This window comes from Catharus ustulatus, chromosome 6, assembly GCF_009819885.2.
Source record: "Catharus ustulatus isolate bCatUst1 chromosome 6, bCatUst1.pri.v2, whole genome shotgun sequence".
Taxonomy (NCBI): domain Eukaryota; kingdom Metazoa; phylum Chordata; class Aves; order Passeriformes; family Turdidae; genus Catharus; species Catharus ustulatus.
In genome coordinates this window covers 7,964,829-7,982,771 of record NC_046226.1, presented here as the reverse complement: position 1 = coordinate 7,982,771, position 17,943 = coordinate 7,964,829, and positions in this window count along the sequence as shown.

The window sequence follows — 17,943 nt, the reverse complement described above, 5'->3', positions numbered from 1 at the left end:
TGGGTGTCTCAGATCCTGTGGGAAATGCAGCCCCAGCCCATGGGCTGCAGGAGAGGGAAGGGATGGGTCTGCCATGGACAGGGAGCCTCAGGTGTGGCAGGAGGGGGCTGCAGGAGAGCAGAATGCCAGAGCACAGCAAAACTCACACACAGCCACACAGAGGAGAGGTGAGAGAAGGGGAACTGCCTGCATGGATGTTCTGCTGCATAAATGGGCTGGAAATGAGCAGGGACAGCTCTGCCAGAGGGGACACAGAAGGGACACTTGCTCCAGCTCTCATCATGAGAATAGAAAGAATGCCAGCCACAGAAGAGGGCTTTCATCTCGGTGCTGTGTTCTTTGCTCTTCATTAGCAAGAAGCTCCCATTTCTGAGATTAAATCTCTTCAGGAAGACTTTAGGGTCCCAGCCCTGCTAATGCCTCTTCCAAACACCAGGCAGCAGCATGCAGAAAGCCTGAACACTGCAAAGGCCAGTCTTTGCCAAATACCTTAATTAGAAAACGTGTGCAGCTGGAAACAGCTGCATGATGCCTGTAGGGTGGAGGCAGTTCTACAGCCAGAGATGGACGGGGAGGCAGCAAGGAACAGCATCACAATCAGGGGAGGGTTTGATGGATGGAGAGGCAAATTTTCCACAGACAGAAAAGAACTGAGCTTTGTTAGCTGTGCTAGTAGTGGAAGGGAAGATATCAAAGAGCAGCAGGACAGAAAGGAACAAAGCAAATAATTAGGCAAATTAAATATTTGTCTTCTTTGCATTATGATATGCTGAGGCAGTCAGTAATAGAGGATCTCACTAAAGGTCAGCCTGCTCAGGGAAAGCAGTCAGCTCTTCTGCACAGAGCCAGAAAAAAGCAGCCTCAAGCAGCTCCACCTGAACCACCCCAAACAGATGTGCATCTAACCAGGGTTAAAATCCCAGGGCTGGAGAGTCCACCCTCTCCCCAGACAATGCATTTCAGCATTCCACACATCACTTCGAGGAGGCTTTTAATAACATTTAAGCTCTGTTTTTCCTTGCCATAATTTCAAGACTCTTCTCCAATCCCCTGCAAACACAGGGAACATCTGACTCTGGCTGTCTCTGCAGTCACCTTTTACACTTACAGAGTCAGTTATTGCATCTCCACTTTTATCACTCTCCCTATCCAAGGCTTGTGAAAGGACCCTGTTACCACAGAATCTGACAGTCTCACATCTCTAACAGTGTCAGTCTATAAAAATCACCCTTCTGAGAAAGCCAGAGCCAGGCCTCCATTCTGTTTATGGTATAAATCCTGAATCCTATGTGACTTTCCCAAGGTCAGATGACAAGATTTGAAGAGAAGGAAGCTGCATCTCCCACTCCCTCTCTCTTCCAAGCCTACCCACTGGGCTCTCCTCCTCCTGTTCCAGGCTGCAGGGTGAGAACTGAGTGCTGCAGGCTGTGTTCCTCAAAATGACTCACTTTCACAGTGTTTTCGTACTGTGGAGAAGAAGGTGACTCAGAAACTGCTCCTCAATAAATAAATCATGGGCTGCTCACAAGGGGTGAGCTACAAAAGGCCAGTGAGTCTTTTCAGTGCTGTGCAAGCAGCTTGTGCTGTACCTCCCAACCACTTCATGGCTGGAGCCTCTCCAGCATCTGCCAGACTATTTAAGATGATCTGCCTGCTTTATCTCAGGATTGGTGTTATGAGATTGTCTGGGGGCCTTGTCCAAAAGAAAAGCCCCCAAATTATAAACACACAACAATAAATGGCCTCTCCCCAGCTCTCTCTCAAGGCAGCAGGTCCTAGAGGTGTGATTTTGCAGACAGGGAGTGAGGCCCAGGGAGATTTGGTGATCTGCCAAGAATCACACAGGAAAGCCATGTCAGCTCAAGGAATTAAACCTCACTCTGCTGAGCCCCAGCCTGACTGTGTGCCTGAGCCCAGCTCCTGACTGTTCCTGCAGCAATGGTTCCTGCTGGGAGTGCATAGCTCAGAAGCTGTCCGTGGATCTTAACCAGAAAGGAGATCAAGTTAAAATATTTGGAACTGGTTCTCCAGCTCACTAACCTGAGTTCAAGCATTTGGGTTTTAACCTTCCCATATACAAAGAGAGAAGTCCTTTCAAAAGTCAAAGAAAAGGTTATTTTTGGAAAACAGAGTTCACCCACAGAAGCTCGGGGTACTTTCTAAGTCCTCTTTGATTCACTGGGCTCACAGGACATGGGGAACCTGAAAATCTCTAAACCCTGAAGCTCTGGGGCAGCCCAAGGAATTCAGGCTGTTTGTGGAGAGATGGGAACACTTCTCTGTTCAAACACCCAACTTCTTAACCTGGCCCAAAAAGCAGCTTGGACACGCATAGACATCCTTACCAGAGGCTTGTTTCCATGGAAGGAAAATCCAGGCCTGAGGCCAAGATACACACCTGATCTAGAAGATTAGAAAACCAGAGCCAAGGGATGTTCTTAGGTACAGAATATAAATGGGCCTAAAAAAAATAAAAAAAGAAAAAAAATTGAAAAGATGAAAATCAAGTTGTCTTGATTTTCACACTGGCCAGTCCCTCCTTCTTTCACCTTCTACATCCACTCTATGAGAAACCTCAAAATCTAACTTGACCCCATTTTTACATGATTTTTCCTGTAAAGCTTCAATTTCTAGTGAGCTCTGCTTATCAGCCCATTTTCACCATCCTGATAAGCAAAGCTCATTTAAACAGTATTAGTGCCACGCTATGTGATCATACACCAGTGACCCTAAAAGAGAATTTGAAAGGAAGAGCTTTGCAGGTATAAAGCTCCATTTGCAGTGACCAGGAAAGCAGATCTCAGTTCACCTGAGAAGGTGCTTGGTGCATTTTATGTTATCCCAAACTATAGACTTTTTTTGTGCCTTCTCCATCAGCTCAGGGATCTGTAAACAACCGCTATACATTTGGAAGAGAATATTGATGCCATTTTACAGGTGACATGTGTAATAGTTAATATATTTGATTCAGGAACTGACAGCTGCAGTTTAGAGCTGTAAGAAATTTGATTTAATATGAGATTTATCCAGTGCAATAGGCAATTTGGTTAATGCAGGAAGGAATTTGGTTTGCAAGTGGTCCCTTCCCTTAGCAAGAGGCAGCAATGCCTGTGTTTCAGTGCCCTGAACCAATTACTCTCGACACTCCTTTTCAGTGTATGAGATCTGCATTTCCCAATTAATAAACATCTCATACTGCTCACTTGACTTCTTTGGTGTGTCAAGTGTCTGCAGCATTTCTGTGTTGAGAGCAGAGTCCTCCAGCACCTCACAAGTGAGTGGCAGAGTGACCAACTCACTCAATGCCTTGAAATCCATGCAGCAAAAATGCCAGGGTAGGAAAGGGAGGAGGGAGCTCTTGAATCCTACACATCCGAAAATAAGAAATCAAAAGGGAAGGTAGGACTGCTTCCTCCTGAAGGAAGAAAAAACCACAAAATTTATGAAAGGGAGGGGACTATTTTAAGTTTGATGTCAAGTAGTCTTAGGCCCTACATGCAATATGTATTGTGGGGCTGTCTGGATTTATCCAGGGAGGAGGAATTTTGGTAGCCTTGGCTTAAGTAGGCGCATTTGTTGTACCTGTCTTTTGCTAAAGCCAAGTTAGAGATTTCTGATGCAAAATGGTTCCTCCCAAAATGCCTGATTTGTATCCTTCAGACCACTATGACTGTGACAACTGTGTAAACTTGACACCTTTCTTTTTAAAGCTCTTTCCAAATATTGTATCTGCTTTCCTTACCCCATGTGAGACATCTATCAGACACCTCTGAACTCCACTTTTCCAAGTGAAGTTATAAGCCTAACAGACTTGGTGTTTCTTCCCAGTCTGGGATAGTTCTACCCAGTTTGATGTTTGTGGACATCCCTGTCCTGGACCAAATCAGGGTGGACATTTTCATTTTTGTGACAAAACAAACATTTAATTCTGTGTTTACATTATATTAAATCTGTTAACATCAGAAGTATTTTTTTCCTAGTTGCCTTTCTTCTAGACCCTCTTCCCCCTCTGCTTCTCCTTCAGGAAATGGCACCACATCTTCTAAAAATCTTTAAAAGGGAATGGGGTTTTTTGAGTGCATGTATAGAAAATATGAATACATATTTATCTCTTTTTCTTCTCTCCCTCTAATAAGGAAATACAACATGACCTTAAAACACCCAGATACAACCAGTGGTGACAAGCTCTGCAAGAGAGCCCAGCAGTGGGAAACATCTGAAAGCAAGAGAACTGTGGGGTCTCACATGAGCTCCCTCTCCAGAGGAAAGGTGGAGGAGAGAATGTCCATCTCACATGAAGGGAGCAGGTCAGAACCAAGCCCTGCAGGGAGGAAAGGTGCCAAATTTGCAGCATGAGCAAAGGCTGCCTTTGGTTGATGTGATGAGCGCTGTTACTGCACGACCGTGAGTGGATTCAGTCCTTTGCATGTGCCCCAGCTCTGCCTCCACATTTAATTTATTCAGGATTCAAATCCACCCTCTTGCCTTCAGCAGTGCCCTGGCTTATGCATGCACAGTCTGATTAACCTCAATAAATCTGTGGAGGGGAAGGGGTTAACTTCTTCATTTGGCATTTGGTTCCACTGCTGATGCACCAGCAAGAATTGAGTCCACTGACACTTGCTCTCTTTTCAAATCATATTAGTCTTTCAGGTTCCACAGGGAGAAAAGAAAAAAATAAAAAAGACTGAAAAATCCCCAGAGCCTGGTCAGATAGTACTTACAATCTGGTTAGAATGGTTTAAAGTCTTACCCCCCCCCTCAGCTGCAAGGCAATACTTGGATTTACTCGACTGCAGAGGCTCATCTGCTGTGTCCTCACCACAGACCCCAGCCCTGCAATTAACTGTGCACTGCTCTCCCTCCTGGAAACCTGTGACCCACCAGAGCACACCAGGGGCTTAGCAGCTCCTCTGTGACCCACGGGATGGAGGATCAGAGCTCTCACCAGGGAGCTGAACAGCCTCAGCCCAGACACACACAGGTCACCGAGCTATTCAGCAAGAAAGACTTCATTACTATGCTTTAAACACAGTGCCCTTTAAAAACATAGGCATACTTTTTAATTAAGCCTTTGGTGTTTCTTTTTAACATCAGATATCTCAGTGAGCTGTCCTTTCTTTTTCCTAATATAATTTGATTGGAAGTGCATTTGGCCATATCATATATATTACAAAAGGCATTTTTTTCTCATTGCTTCAAATTATTTTTCCAATCATGTTCTATATACTGTGCTCAGGAGTGAATTATAAGGAGTTAGGCAACATACATGGTGTTAATTAGATAGGGGACGTAGAAGGCAATTTTTCCATGACTCCAGGGAAACCTTTATGTTATGCTTATAAAGCAAACGCAAACGGCCATGCGATACAAAGTGCTCCTTAAAAATCAAGTTACACACTGAAATAAAATACTAAGAGCAAAATTAGTTTCTCCAATTTAATTCCGTAAAACTTTAATAGCATCTGACTGCTCTCTGCAGAAGTCATTAAAAAAATTATAAGGAATTCACAAATGACTGATAATGTGAAAACATGGAGGCTCGGATTCTGCTTCCAACAAAGGTCCTGGTGCAGCGAAACGCTGGAGCCCTCACCTAATTCTGCACTCTGGGAATGTGCTCGTGGGCCAAAGTTAACAGCCAAAGTCACACTGACTTCAGCAGGAGGCTGATCTGGCGCGGGAGGACGTGGCAGCTTTGATCTGGAGGCAAAGGTTCAGGGAACATTCAAAACCTGAACTGAGCCTTGTGCACACATCAGTAATTGTGTGTGTTAATCAGGTAAACACTTCTGAAAAACAGGACAAGCTTGAGCAGGAGAAAGGCAGGCGCAGCAAATTGAGCGAGCCAGTGGGTCTCTTTAATCTCTGACTGCACCATAACCAGTGGAGGATGTCGGAAGACTCAGTGCACGCACAGGGAAACAGAAATGGAAATTTTCCTAAATGTCATTCAACAACTACAGACAATAGATCATTCTTACAAAAACGGAACCGTTAGGAGCAGGAAGATCAGAGCTGCCACTCATGCCTTCGCTGTGGTGGCTCAGAAGAGCACAGTGGTATGAAAAAAATACTTTTCTGGAAAAGTGACTTTTTCTGTAGGGATTTGCAGAGTTATAACTCACCTCACATGTCTTTTTGTGTAAAGTGGAGGGCATAAAGCACAACCAATCATAGAGGGAACTTTTCAACTAAAGATTTTTCTATCATCTTTGTGATAATTAACACTCTTTCATTAAAATGCTGTGTCCCCCCCGGCCAGAACGGAACTGTGCATGCCTTACACCCTGCTCTTAATAATGTTTTTAAGGTCATGAATCTTATCAATTAATATTTTGGAGTGATTCATACCGTTTCTAATACGCAGCTACTGAGCAGAATCATGCAGATAAAAATATTTTCTGAAGAGATTCAAAATAATTGCTTTTTTAAATTGCTGATGGGGGTTCTGCCACTCAAGCAGTTAAGCCTGAAAATGTGCTTAAGAGATTAAACAAGGAAAACTGAGCTGGTCTGGTAGCTGGCCCCTTTCCATGTGTCGGAGAGTTGTCACTACTCCAAGTGCAACGAGATGACTTAGGATTTGCTGTGGTTCATCCTGCACACGAGACAGACAAGGTGCAGAAGTTTCTGTGCTCAGCCAAGCTTTGCACAGCTTTTCCAAACAGTCACCAAGGCCCTGGCTGGTTCATCTGAGGGAAATACGTGTGCCAGGGAGTGATATTGTGCTTGGAATCAGAAAAGTGCTGCTGGCAGATCCAAACAGGCAGCTGCAGGTTGTGCAGGACTCCCAGAGAGGTTTGCAGGGCTATGGCTGTGGGGCCAGAGCTGTTTTTCACCTCTGTGCCTTCATCAGGAGGGGGCCTGTCCTGTCCTTCCAACATGGGAAGTTTCCCACATTATTCAAAAATATAATTTCTTAACAAAGGATGCTTCTTGAGGGACTGTGCCCTTTGTCAAGGCTGAAACACAGGGCTTGTTCACTGCACAAAAACACAGTTTTGCATCCGCCACCAAACTGTATATGTGCATACATTCCTCCTCTGTTCAAGATTGTGTATTTGCACAGTTGTATATATGTTTTTACATGTTCATTCATAAAAATAAACAGTGAGGAAGCCTTTGAAGTTTCTCAGTATGCAAAACTAAAAGCAGATGGAAATTTTCTCTTGATTTTATATATATAAATACAGTTCAGTCACAGTATATATATCATTTTTCTTCTAAAAGGAAAGCCCAACGCTCAGCTTCCCTATGTACTTGTAGAGCCAAAATTCTGGGTGATTAGAGGGTTGGTTGCTTCCATGTCAGGTGCCTGAAGACATGTCAAATCTGTCTAATTTCCATGTATTACTTCTAATCTCTTATTCCCCAAATAGTATTTTTGGGCATTGCAGTATTAAGACACCTGGAGTACAGTCACTGCTTAGATGCCCTGATTTCACACACCTGAAACTCTTAAGCAGCCACAGAATCTGCATAGCACTGGAGAGGAGCTGATCACTTAAACATCTTAAACTCTTATTCTAAAAATCCAGTCTGTTTTTTTAGGCTGATGTTTCCAAGGATGCCTTCCAGAGCTCTCTCATCTCCAGGGGATGTCTGCACCACCTTCTAATGGAAGAGCCAAGGGAGCAGGGAGCAAGTGAGTTAATTTAGTGTAAGCCATATCACAAGCCTGCTCATGCCTCCAAAGCTGAGGGCAGGCAGTGAAAATCTGCAGGTGAAAAGCTGCAGTGAAAAGCTGAGGGACCTGCAGGACAAAGAATTCCATGCGGGCAGGCCCTGGCAGGTCAAGGAGGAAGGCAAGGAAGACACGGTCAAGAGGCCCCAGAGACTGAAAACCTAACAATAATTAACTCATAGGTTCTCCTTGGAGGCTCACAACTTCATATTCAAAAGATTGCCCTACTTTCTGCTCTCAGATGATTTTTGCTTCGCAGAGCAACTTCATTACTTGCTTTTCACCAAGGGGACTCCCTCCTTCCCAGGTGCCAGCTTCAGGAGGCAGGCATTCTCCTTGCTTTTGCACAAGCTAAAGAACTGACACTAAGTCCTTTTTTAGGTAATTTATTCCATTTAAAAACCAAAAATTCAAATATTTATGAAGAAAATGCTGGCCTAGAAGAAACAATTTATCACGCAAAGGGGAAAGGTGAACAAGACAATTAGAGGGACAATCTAATGGCTGTGCTAAGAGCAGAGGGTTTGTTTTTCTGAAATTAAGCCTTGAATTTTATTCTCCATTAATAATGGAAAATTTGACTGATAAATCAAACACGATTAGTGGTGTGGAACAGAGATAACACAAGAATAAGCAGTAATAACTATGCCTTTCTCTTGCAAATCTGGCCTTTTTAGTGTTTTGCATAAGGAGGAATGCTACCTGTGAGTATGGAAATGTGCTAAGCATTTTGAATTGTTGATTTTTACTTCTCATCTTGCTGTACCAATAGCATCTGCAACCTGCACATGGTGCATGTTGCTTCTCTGAGCACCAGACCAAAATAAACATGAAAATTGATCATAAAAAGGACACTGTAATAAAACAAATGCACATGCTTCAGTCCTTAAGATTGCTCAACATAGGCTGGTTTGTTATTGCTGGATAAATCTGAGTTTTTTAGGAAAATACATATCACAACAAGAATATCAACTTTTATCTTGTAAGTGTTGGATAATACTTGAAACAGATCATCTCTGCCTGGATAGCAAATTTATTCTAATAATACCATTCATCTGAAAAAGATTAAATAACTGTTTGTCCCAAAGACCTGTGTAGTGCCCTGAATAAAATCCAAAACCAACTAATTCCAGCATGGTTATCAATTATTTTAAATTAGGACACAGAGATTCAAAAAGCTTTATGAAATTCAATTTTAAAATTTCAATCTCTTTTCAATCAGAAGTGAATATTAGGGAAGACCCCATGCTGCTGTCCTCAGTTCACATTGTTTTCCTGTCATATGGCATCCAAAACAAAGTGAGAGTCAGGAGTACCCTGGAGAGATGAAAATCACAGGACATTTGGGTTAGAAAATAAGAGAGAGCAAATAATTGGCTTGTATAGGCATTGCACCACCCCAGTGCATGTCTCCATCTGGGATCCACGCTGTAGCCTTGTGTCCAGCTCTGACTCTGGCCCTGGATCCATTTCCCACTGACTGTGCCCTTTGCGTGGATCTGCTGCACCTCTTGCCCTCTCTGGGAATGCTGATGGATCCATTGTTCACACCCTGCAGGACTGCACCCATCATTGCCCAGCCTGTCCTCTCCCAGGGAGAGGCTGTCCCTTACTGCCCTGGGCAATGAGCTGTTCTGTCACTTCAGTGTGCTCAGTTCCCTCCTTCCAGCACCCCTAGGAATATCTTGCCAGAATTACCCTTATCCTTTCCACCATTCCCACTCTTCAGCCTGCACTGGCTTCCATGGCAGGTACATGCTTGAAGATCCTTTTGGTGTGCTGGGACGTGCATCTCATGTTCCTGACAAGAACAAAGATCTACAGTAAAGGAGGAAAAATCAGCAATCTCCCTTCAGACAATCCTGATATCTATTCCAAATCCAAGTGTAGCATTCTGCTGCTGGGTCTTCACAGAGAAAATTTAGGTTTGTGCCTTCTTCACATCCTCTAAAAAAGGAAACATCAGATTTGGAAGATGGTTAATTAAAAAAAAACAGAGGGGAATTCCTCTTGATTGGATGGGGCTGAGGATATCCATGGTAAAGTGTTCTCCAGCAGAACTAAGGCATTTCCTACACAACATCCCTATCCCTTAAGTAGAGCCATTCACAAATTACTTCTGAGTCCTCATAGTCCCTTTGCACTGAGAGGGGGCTGAAGCCTTCAGTACCCCAGGGTGACCAGCAAAGACAGGTATTGAGTGCTCAGTGTGCCAGGATTTCCAGATCTTCCTGGGGAAATAGAAGCTTTCTCAAGGAGAGATTAAAAGCACAGGCAAAAGGCAGAACACAGCAGAAAGCAGGGTCCCCAAGCCCCACACAAGCAAAGCTCACAGAAGGAAGCTAGAGAGGTTAAGTACAATATTAACTGCTGAAATAAAGCCAGAAAACGCTGCAGCTTCTTTACCTGCCCTGTTTGAGTGTTGGACAGAGGTTTTGCAGTCAACACAGAAACTTAGGACATAGTGAGCCAACTTAGCAGCAAGTAAAATGAGTGAGCTTCCCAAGGATACACTTCCCCCAGAGCCACAGCCTTGTGCCAGCTGCAGTGTTCCTCATGGGCTGATTTACCTACTGAAATGTAAGAACACAGTCAGAAAGAAGGTTCAATTCACAGAAGAGCTCCAGGAACTTCCACACTATCATTGGCAGTGTTTCCTGCCTGGGAGAACCTGGGAAGGAGAGAAAGGAGAGAAATGCAGAGTCACTCCTGTCACCACACCTTTTGTCATCAGCTGGAGGGCCCATGGCCATACACATCTGCTGTGCAATTATTGCATTGCAGTGAGGCCAGCATACACCACTGGAAAAGCTCTGTGTCATAGCATTGTTCATTAAGTCCCAGCAGAAGGTGGGTACATAAATCAGGCTATCAGTGCACTTTCCTTGGGAAATGGAAAGAAGTGTGGTCTGAGCCAAAATCCATAGAAATCCAAGATCTCTCCCAGCTATTAGCACTGGCTTGTATTGGAAAGGCTTAAATCCTCCCTGAGTGCAGAAGAGGGGAGAAAAGGCTGGAATGGGTCCAGCTGACACTTGGCTCCCAACACAAAATCTCCATTTCCCCAGTGGAAATCCTCCCTGAACCTCTTCTGCTCAGCCCTGTTTACCTTGCTTCTCTCCCCACAAGGCTTCCACCCACACAGGGCAGGAGGAGAAAGAAAATGGGATGAATTCTGCCAAGAACTGCAAAGTTGCAAAGCCCAGAGCAGCTCTGAATTTGCAGAAAACAGCTTCTCCCAGAATTACAGCCTTGCAGTGCTCACACGGGCAGCTTAGGAAGGTGTGAAGGGAGACAAATCAGCAGAAGACATTAGATCTATCTGAACAAGATTCCAGATGGAATGTTTTTAATTATAGACTCTGTGTTTTAGCTTGTGCTTTATCCCTCTTTCAGAGGGGCTGGCAGTGTTCTGATCACCATTCTTCCATGAGCCTGCTGAGCCACCTGAGTGACACACCAAGGCAAGACCAAAGGTCTGAGATTTGGGTGCTCTGTGCTGAGTCCTGTGGTCTGCCTGCCTGTCCCATCCCTCCCCTCTGCTGTCCTGTGTTCACTTCACTTGCTCTGCTGTTTCTCTCCTATGAGGGTCCCAGCTTTGAGATTTCTTCCCTCCTGTTCAAGCACTTACATGTGGGCTCCACAGCAGTCAGCTCCAGCAAGGCAATGGCTGTTTTCACAGCCATCTTCTGTCCTGACAATCTCTGCATTTCTCCTCCAAAAATCTCTGAGTTGAAAAGAAGAATGTGTCCACAAAAAGGCAAATGTCTCATCTCAACTCCATCTCTGCTGGAGTCAAAGGGAAACTCGCCAATGCCTTGAACAGCACCAGAGATAACACAATTCCTGTATCTGTGCACTAATGGTGTTCTGCTGCCATTCTGCTCAGCAAGAGAGTCCTGTCACCTCCCACACAGCACACAAAGTCACTATTACTTATCCTCTAACACAAGACAGTCCCACCAGAGTTTTTTCCATTGCCTTGGATGGACTTACTGTGTGCTAATATGCATGTAATGTAAACATCTGTTTCAGTTTCAAACAAAGACAGTAAGATTTTTGGGAGTAAAAAAAGAAAAGGAACTGTAGGAAGCAACACCATTGAACCAGATAGGATGAGCAAGGTGTGCAGCCTGGCACATGGTAGAAAGCAAATGCTCTGCCTCAGACCACACAGCCAGGCACAGAGCTGAGAACCCAGCCCCAGCCTCCCACAGCCCTCGTTGCGCTGGGAAAGGACAGACTCCCAGGGTGGCAGCTTGGGAAAAACAAGGAGAAGCCAGGACAAAATAGCATACAGAACATTTTGGCAACCCCTGTGTTTCAGTCATCCTTGCTGGTGCTGTACACAAGGAGTTGCTTACATGAAGTATGAGATGATGAACATATTACTGTCTGTAGGGCCAAACCTGAAATTGCAGTCCAAGACAAATTCCAGGCAGCACTCACTGACTGAAAAGCTGCTTTCAAGCCTTTTATTCATTGTTAATGCAGAGAACCCACCAGTGATCCAATCTACAAATACATACATATATGAAAAAAGGAAAAAAGTGGCTTACAGACCTTGCTTGCCTGTTATTTCAGGCTTAAAAGACAAGCAAAACCTTCAGAAAATATACATGGTTATTTCTGAAATAACATTAGTATTCAGTAACACAGTAATTATTTATTGTTTTTATTCCTGGCTGCTTATAACATTTTCAAAGCCATGGAAACAACAATAACCTACTTCTCTACTTTGACCACTTCAGTCTGTGGTGGTGCTAGATTTTGGCTGGCTATAAATACACACACATATATACAGGCACCAGGTGTGTAACATATCTGGATGTGAATGTGCTAATTATCTCAAACCCTTTCAGGGTATAAAAACATGAGGGGTGACTATTAGAGTTTGGTTACAGAGGATTTCCACATGGCTTTTACCCCTGGGTCAGAGCAAAATCCTAAGCTTGTAGTTAGTGGAGCAACACTATCTCTGCCTGGGCACAATTTCACACTAACTCTGTTCAGAGCATTATTCCCAAACCCATACCAAGAGCTCAGGACCTTCCTTTTGACTGGGCATGTGTTTTGTCTCAGATAAATGTGATTTGTCAGAGGGGTTATGCCAGCACCATCCTCCCAGCCTGTGTGCCTACCCACACTCACCTGTGGCAGATAAAGTTCTTATCACTCACTACAAGAATGCTTTACACACAATAAGACCCTGCTTTCAGCCAATACAGATTTTGCTAAATGTTAACTAAAGGAGTTAAAATTTCCCATGTAGGTGTTCCCTTTAGTAGCATTTTACTATCCTCACCTCAGGCTGGGAGCAGAAAAAACTGTGGTTTTAACTCATATTAAAAATAAAAAAACCCAAGGAAATCCTTGCTTGGATGATTATATCTGGGGGCAGGAACTTGGTGGCTGGAGGACAGAAGTTTAAGGAAGGACATACTTCCCACACCCCCATTAGACTAAAAAGCCCTGCCCACCTTTAGCCAAGTTTATGCTTCCAGGGGCTCTTGTTCAATCTCCAGGGACCACTGTCCTCACAGGGGCCAAACCAACCATGCTGGCTGTGCTGTGAGAGGATACCTGGGCTGAAAGCAAGGGCACTGCCTCTCCCACTCTCTCAGCTGCATTTTTGCAAGTAAATTAAACAGCACCAAGGCCTCTAGCACAGTCTATAATGTTTAATTATTAGCATGCTCCCTGGCACTGTTCTGGCTTGTCCTAGGGAGTACTCAGAGATTGTGTCTGGGCAGGGTTCAGAGAGCAGCACTTGCCAAGGGCTGTTCCCAATAGGCAGAAAGGATAAAGCCATCCTGTTATGGGAGGAAGAGGATTTTTAGCTGTATGGATGTGAGCCAGGCTGTGCCACTTGCTCTAAGTGCCAGCGAATGGGCTCTGGCCCAGTTTAATTACAATGAAGACATATAATCAGGGACTCCTCTGTCAGGCCTTGGCACTGGGGAAGGAGGAAAAATCAAACAGTGGAAAGGGAAGAGCTGAATCCTCTGGAGGGGAAGGGATGGCAGCAGGAGAGGTTAATTTTAAAGTTCCAGTTTGGGGTAGGAAAAATGAGAGTGGGAGCTGGTGCAAGGGAGAAGGTAGGAATGGATGGGAAGAGATTAAGGGGTCAGGAAGGAGGATTTGGATGTGGAGAGGAAATGCTTTACTTTGAGAAGGAGTTTTGTAAGTGGAACAAAATGAGGTTGTTCGAAAATAAGAATGAGATGAGAGGAAAAAGTATGATGAATAGATGAGATTGTGGAAACTGGAAAAGGTTAACTCAGGAGAATGGGACAAAAAAAATCAATCAGACCCTTGGGCAAGCAGAAGCTACAAAGCCCTTTGAGAGAACAAGAACTTCTGTCCTCCAGCATTCATGGCCCACCTGGTCCTAAAAAGGAGCTCAGGTTTTATCAGGGCTTTTCATGTGTTGCTTACACATTTTGGTGTCTTTATCTTTGGCTTTCACCTGTGTCACATCTCATTCTTTCAGGAGCAATTTAATCTTCCAATCTCAGCAACCTCATGGTCAAACAGATGAAATGTCAGAAACTGTTAAGGTAACCCACCCTGTGTGTATCCCTGGGCAAAAAAGTGGAGCAGCAATTTCCATCAATAACTCCCTGTGGAGGTTTGGAAAGGCTCCATGTTCCCTTACAGGTATCCTTGAAGAATCATTTTAATTAACCATTTACCTGCTGCACATTGCCTGAGGCTTTCAGCAGCTGACATTGCAGTCACTTTAGCATCAGCCTGTCACTTGTCACACAAGCAGTCTAGGCAGGATGCACTTGCAGCCTTTGATTTCTGTCAAGAGAAGTACAAGCCACTCAGGGTAAAAATCCATGCTGGGAACCATCTGACCCACCTGAAAACTGAGACATGAGAGGAGACCTCAAAGTTCCTTCTCACTGTTTCTGCAACATAAATATTTCTTTTTACTTTTTTTGCCCCTTTATAACTGAATATTTTACTGACCCTGCAAAAAAAAGAGAAATCCTCTTACCATGATCAGAAATGAACAAAAAAAGCAGAAAGCTCCCACTGCTATTGTGCTTGGAATATAACAGTCAAGGTTAGCACATAATAGCTAAACAATATGCATTTGAAAGCCGTCAAGAGAATAGTGCTTTGTTCTAATGAAAAGGATTGAAATGTTTTCTACTGTCTGCCTTGACACTTCATGTTACAGTACTTGGAATTACTTCAGTCAGGGAAGCTGTCACATCACTCATAAAGTGCCTGTAGAGCAGCAACACGGCAGCACCGAGCTGGTGCAGTGCACCCACAAAGAGGATCATTTTTATCCTCCTTCCCTTGCCAGAACCACACTTGCTCAGGGACTTCCAGAGGAAAACGGATTTCTGGTAGGCTGGGTTGTTTTTTTTTTTCTTTTTTGACTGCTTCTCTGGCACTGTACCAGTGTATCCTGAGGGCCAAGGCACAGCATTCAGCAATTTCAGCAGAAGGAGCTGCAGGGTGAGAGTTTGCTGAGAGGCTGCTCAGGCACAGCACTGTCCATTTTGAGTCTCTCCACATGTTTTTTTTTTCATTTTTTCCCATTTATTTCAAGGTATAAACCACAGGATAGAAATTCTGGTCCTGACCATACCAGGTTGTGTCTGGGTTATTATCAGGCAGGTGTCTTAAGGTGAGCTAAATAGGGAACTTTCCTAAATGGGCTAAGCCCAGTGCTGTAGAGGGAGGAGGTGTGTGATAAAACTGGATGAGATGCTGTTGGGTTTTGGAAATATTTAAGCATGGAGTCAGGAAGCAATTACCCTTTCAGGTGTAAACCAGTTCCAGAAGGACATTCTGGCTTGTGGAAACAGCCCTGAGCAAAAACCCACTTGGTTTGGAGGGTAATTAATGAGATCAGTAATTAAAGAAGCAGTGAAGTCATTCCTGCTGCCCTCCTCCCCCATCAGTAAAGGACAGCCACAGCCATCCTCAGAAGATTAATTCATCCACAGCAGTGGCATAAAATTGTTTAATGGAAAAGCATAAAAGCACAGTTCTGTGAACCAAAGAGGAAAAACAGAGAGCAGTAACAAAATGAAACAAAAAAACCCCACAAAAAAACAGTTAACCAGGTTTTCTGAAGTGAGACTCAGTTCAGTTTTAACTTCACTAATGTTTCATTAACTCACAGGTAGAGCTGCAGCCTAGCTCTTAAAATCACCAAGGAACCTAGTGTTCATCCCTCTTATCACTAAAAATTTCCCAATTCTTTGTGACAGGAATATCTTTGGTCCTTGGTCCCTCTCCAATCACCTGCCACCATCACAGACAGTCGCTCCTCACTCCTGGGCTGAAGATCAGACCCAGATCAGCCTCGGGCACAAAAGCAGGAGAGAGGCAGAACTTGGTTACCTCAGCTCACAGCTGCAGTCCTCAAAAAACCTTTGTGGATGTGACTTCTCCTTGGATATGACCAACATGGCCTTTGCCTCTCTTCAGGTAACTGAAAGAGTCACCTGCACACCTCAGGAGAGTTTCTGAGTGGTGCTCAATGTACTTTCAAGCGAAGTCCCTGGATCCCAAGAAGGCAGGGCAGCCCTGGGCACACAGAAGTGCTGCTGCAGATGCTTAAACAGATATTGAACCCAGACAATCTCAGGGTTAGGCAGCAGCAGATTCACACTACAGTTTTGGCCACAAGACCTAACTTTACCTCTGTTCTTCTTTGGGTACCCAAATCTTTCTCTGGAATGAGCCTCAACCTAAACACACACACAGGAGCAAAGCTTCTGTCCTATTTCCATTTCTACCTGGGAACCATCAACACCCTCTTGCTCCCTAATCAGCCCCCCATGGCTGTGCCATGCAGCAGTGATTACCCTCAACCCCAAGGCTTTCAGGGGTTTCATGCCTGAGCCTGAGATAAGTCAACAGAAAAATCTCTAGCGACAACAGATGTGTTCACTGCTGGCTAGTGGGCAAGTGCTCTGGGGAGATCCTGGTAGCCAAAGAGAAACACGGTTACACAGTCTTTAAATGGTTCCATTAAATGGTTCCTGACTGTGCTCAGCTCTCTCATGTGCATCCACCCAACCCACTGCCTGTCTCCTGACCATCTGAATGCTATTTCCAGTGCCTCCCTGTGTTGACTTTTGGTGTTTTCCCACCAAACAAAGCAGCATCAATATCCTGAAGAGTTGACAGAGAGGTCTGTCAGGGGGCAGTAACTTAACTTCCTTCCCCTGAACAGAACAGCCTTTGGGGCCAACAGGGGGAAAATTAATCCAGGGTGTGCTCTTTTTTGATCAGAAATACAGAATTAAGAGTTAGGAACCAAGCTGTCCTTTGCTTATCTAGGAAAATAAAACCTTACACCTCAGCTCAAGGAAAGAATAAAATATTTTTCTTGTTTTTGATGCAGATGATAAAGTTGGTGTTAATGACTCAAATGTCTTCATGGTAATATACTAAATGATCTTTCTTTAATTTAGAGGAATTAAATGGTTAATTAAGGGGTTGTATTTATAGTGCCTGAGTGTATTAGGCAAAATTTTTTTGTAGGTAATTAAGAGCTCAGTCTTTCTGAAAACAACACAAGTGTATTGCAAGCATATTTCCCAATGCAATGAACACTATTCCTATTTTCAGCTAGGTAAAATCTGATGACCAAGGGGCAATCCTTAAAAAACAGTACAAAGCACATTGTTCTTTATCATTCACCAGAATGCAACTTGTCTTGTGACAAATGCCAACATATTCCAATACCTTTTAGTTCAAAGCCAGAGGAAGGAAATATCTTGCAAATGTTTCTGAGAGCAGGAATTCTGGAACATTTAGAATCAGCAATTTTTATGTATTTTGCTATCAAAATAATTAATTATTAGTTATTAAATACAGTAGCAACAATAGATAGCAATGAAAACAGTGGGGAAAAACAGTTTCTATATGAGAAAAATAAACAGATTAATTTTTTTGTTTTAATTATATCACTTGTTTTAAGGTGTCAGAGTTCACAGGGAACTGCTGGATTTTGATGAAATTGCCATTTTCTTGACCACATGGCATTTCAGAGGACACTGTTTGCTGGGTGAGAGCTCTGGGTTCACTTCCCACCTTTGCTCTTTTACAGACTGCTTATACCAGCTCAGGCAAATCATTTAGCACCTCCAAGCCTTGCTTTTGATCTCAGTAGTCAGGGTAATATTTATTTTCTCCCACCCTTGCCTAGTTTGGTTAGCTTGTATGCTCTTTGAAGAAAGACCTGCCTTTTCCTCCTTTAAATAGCACCTCCCAAG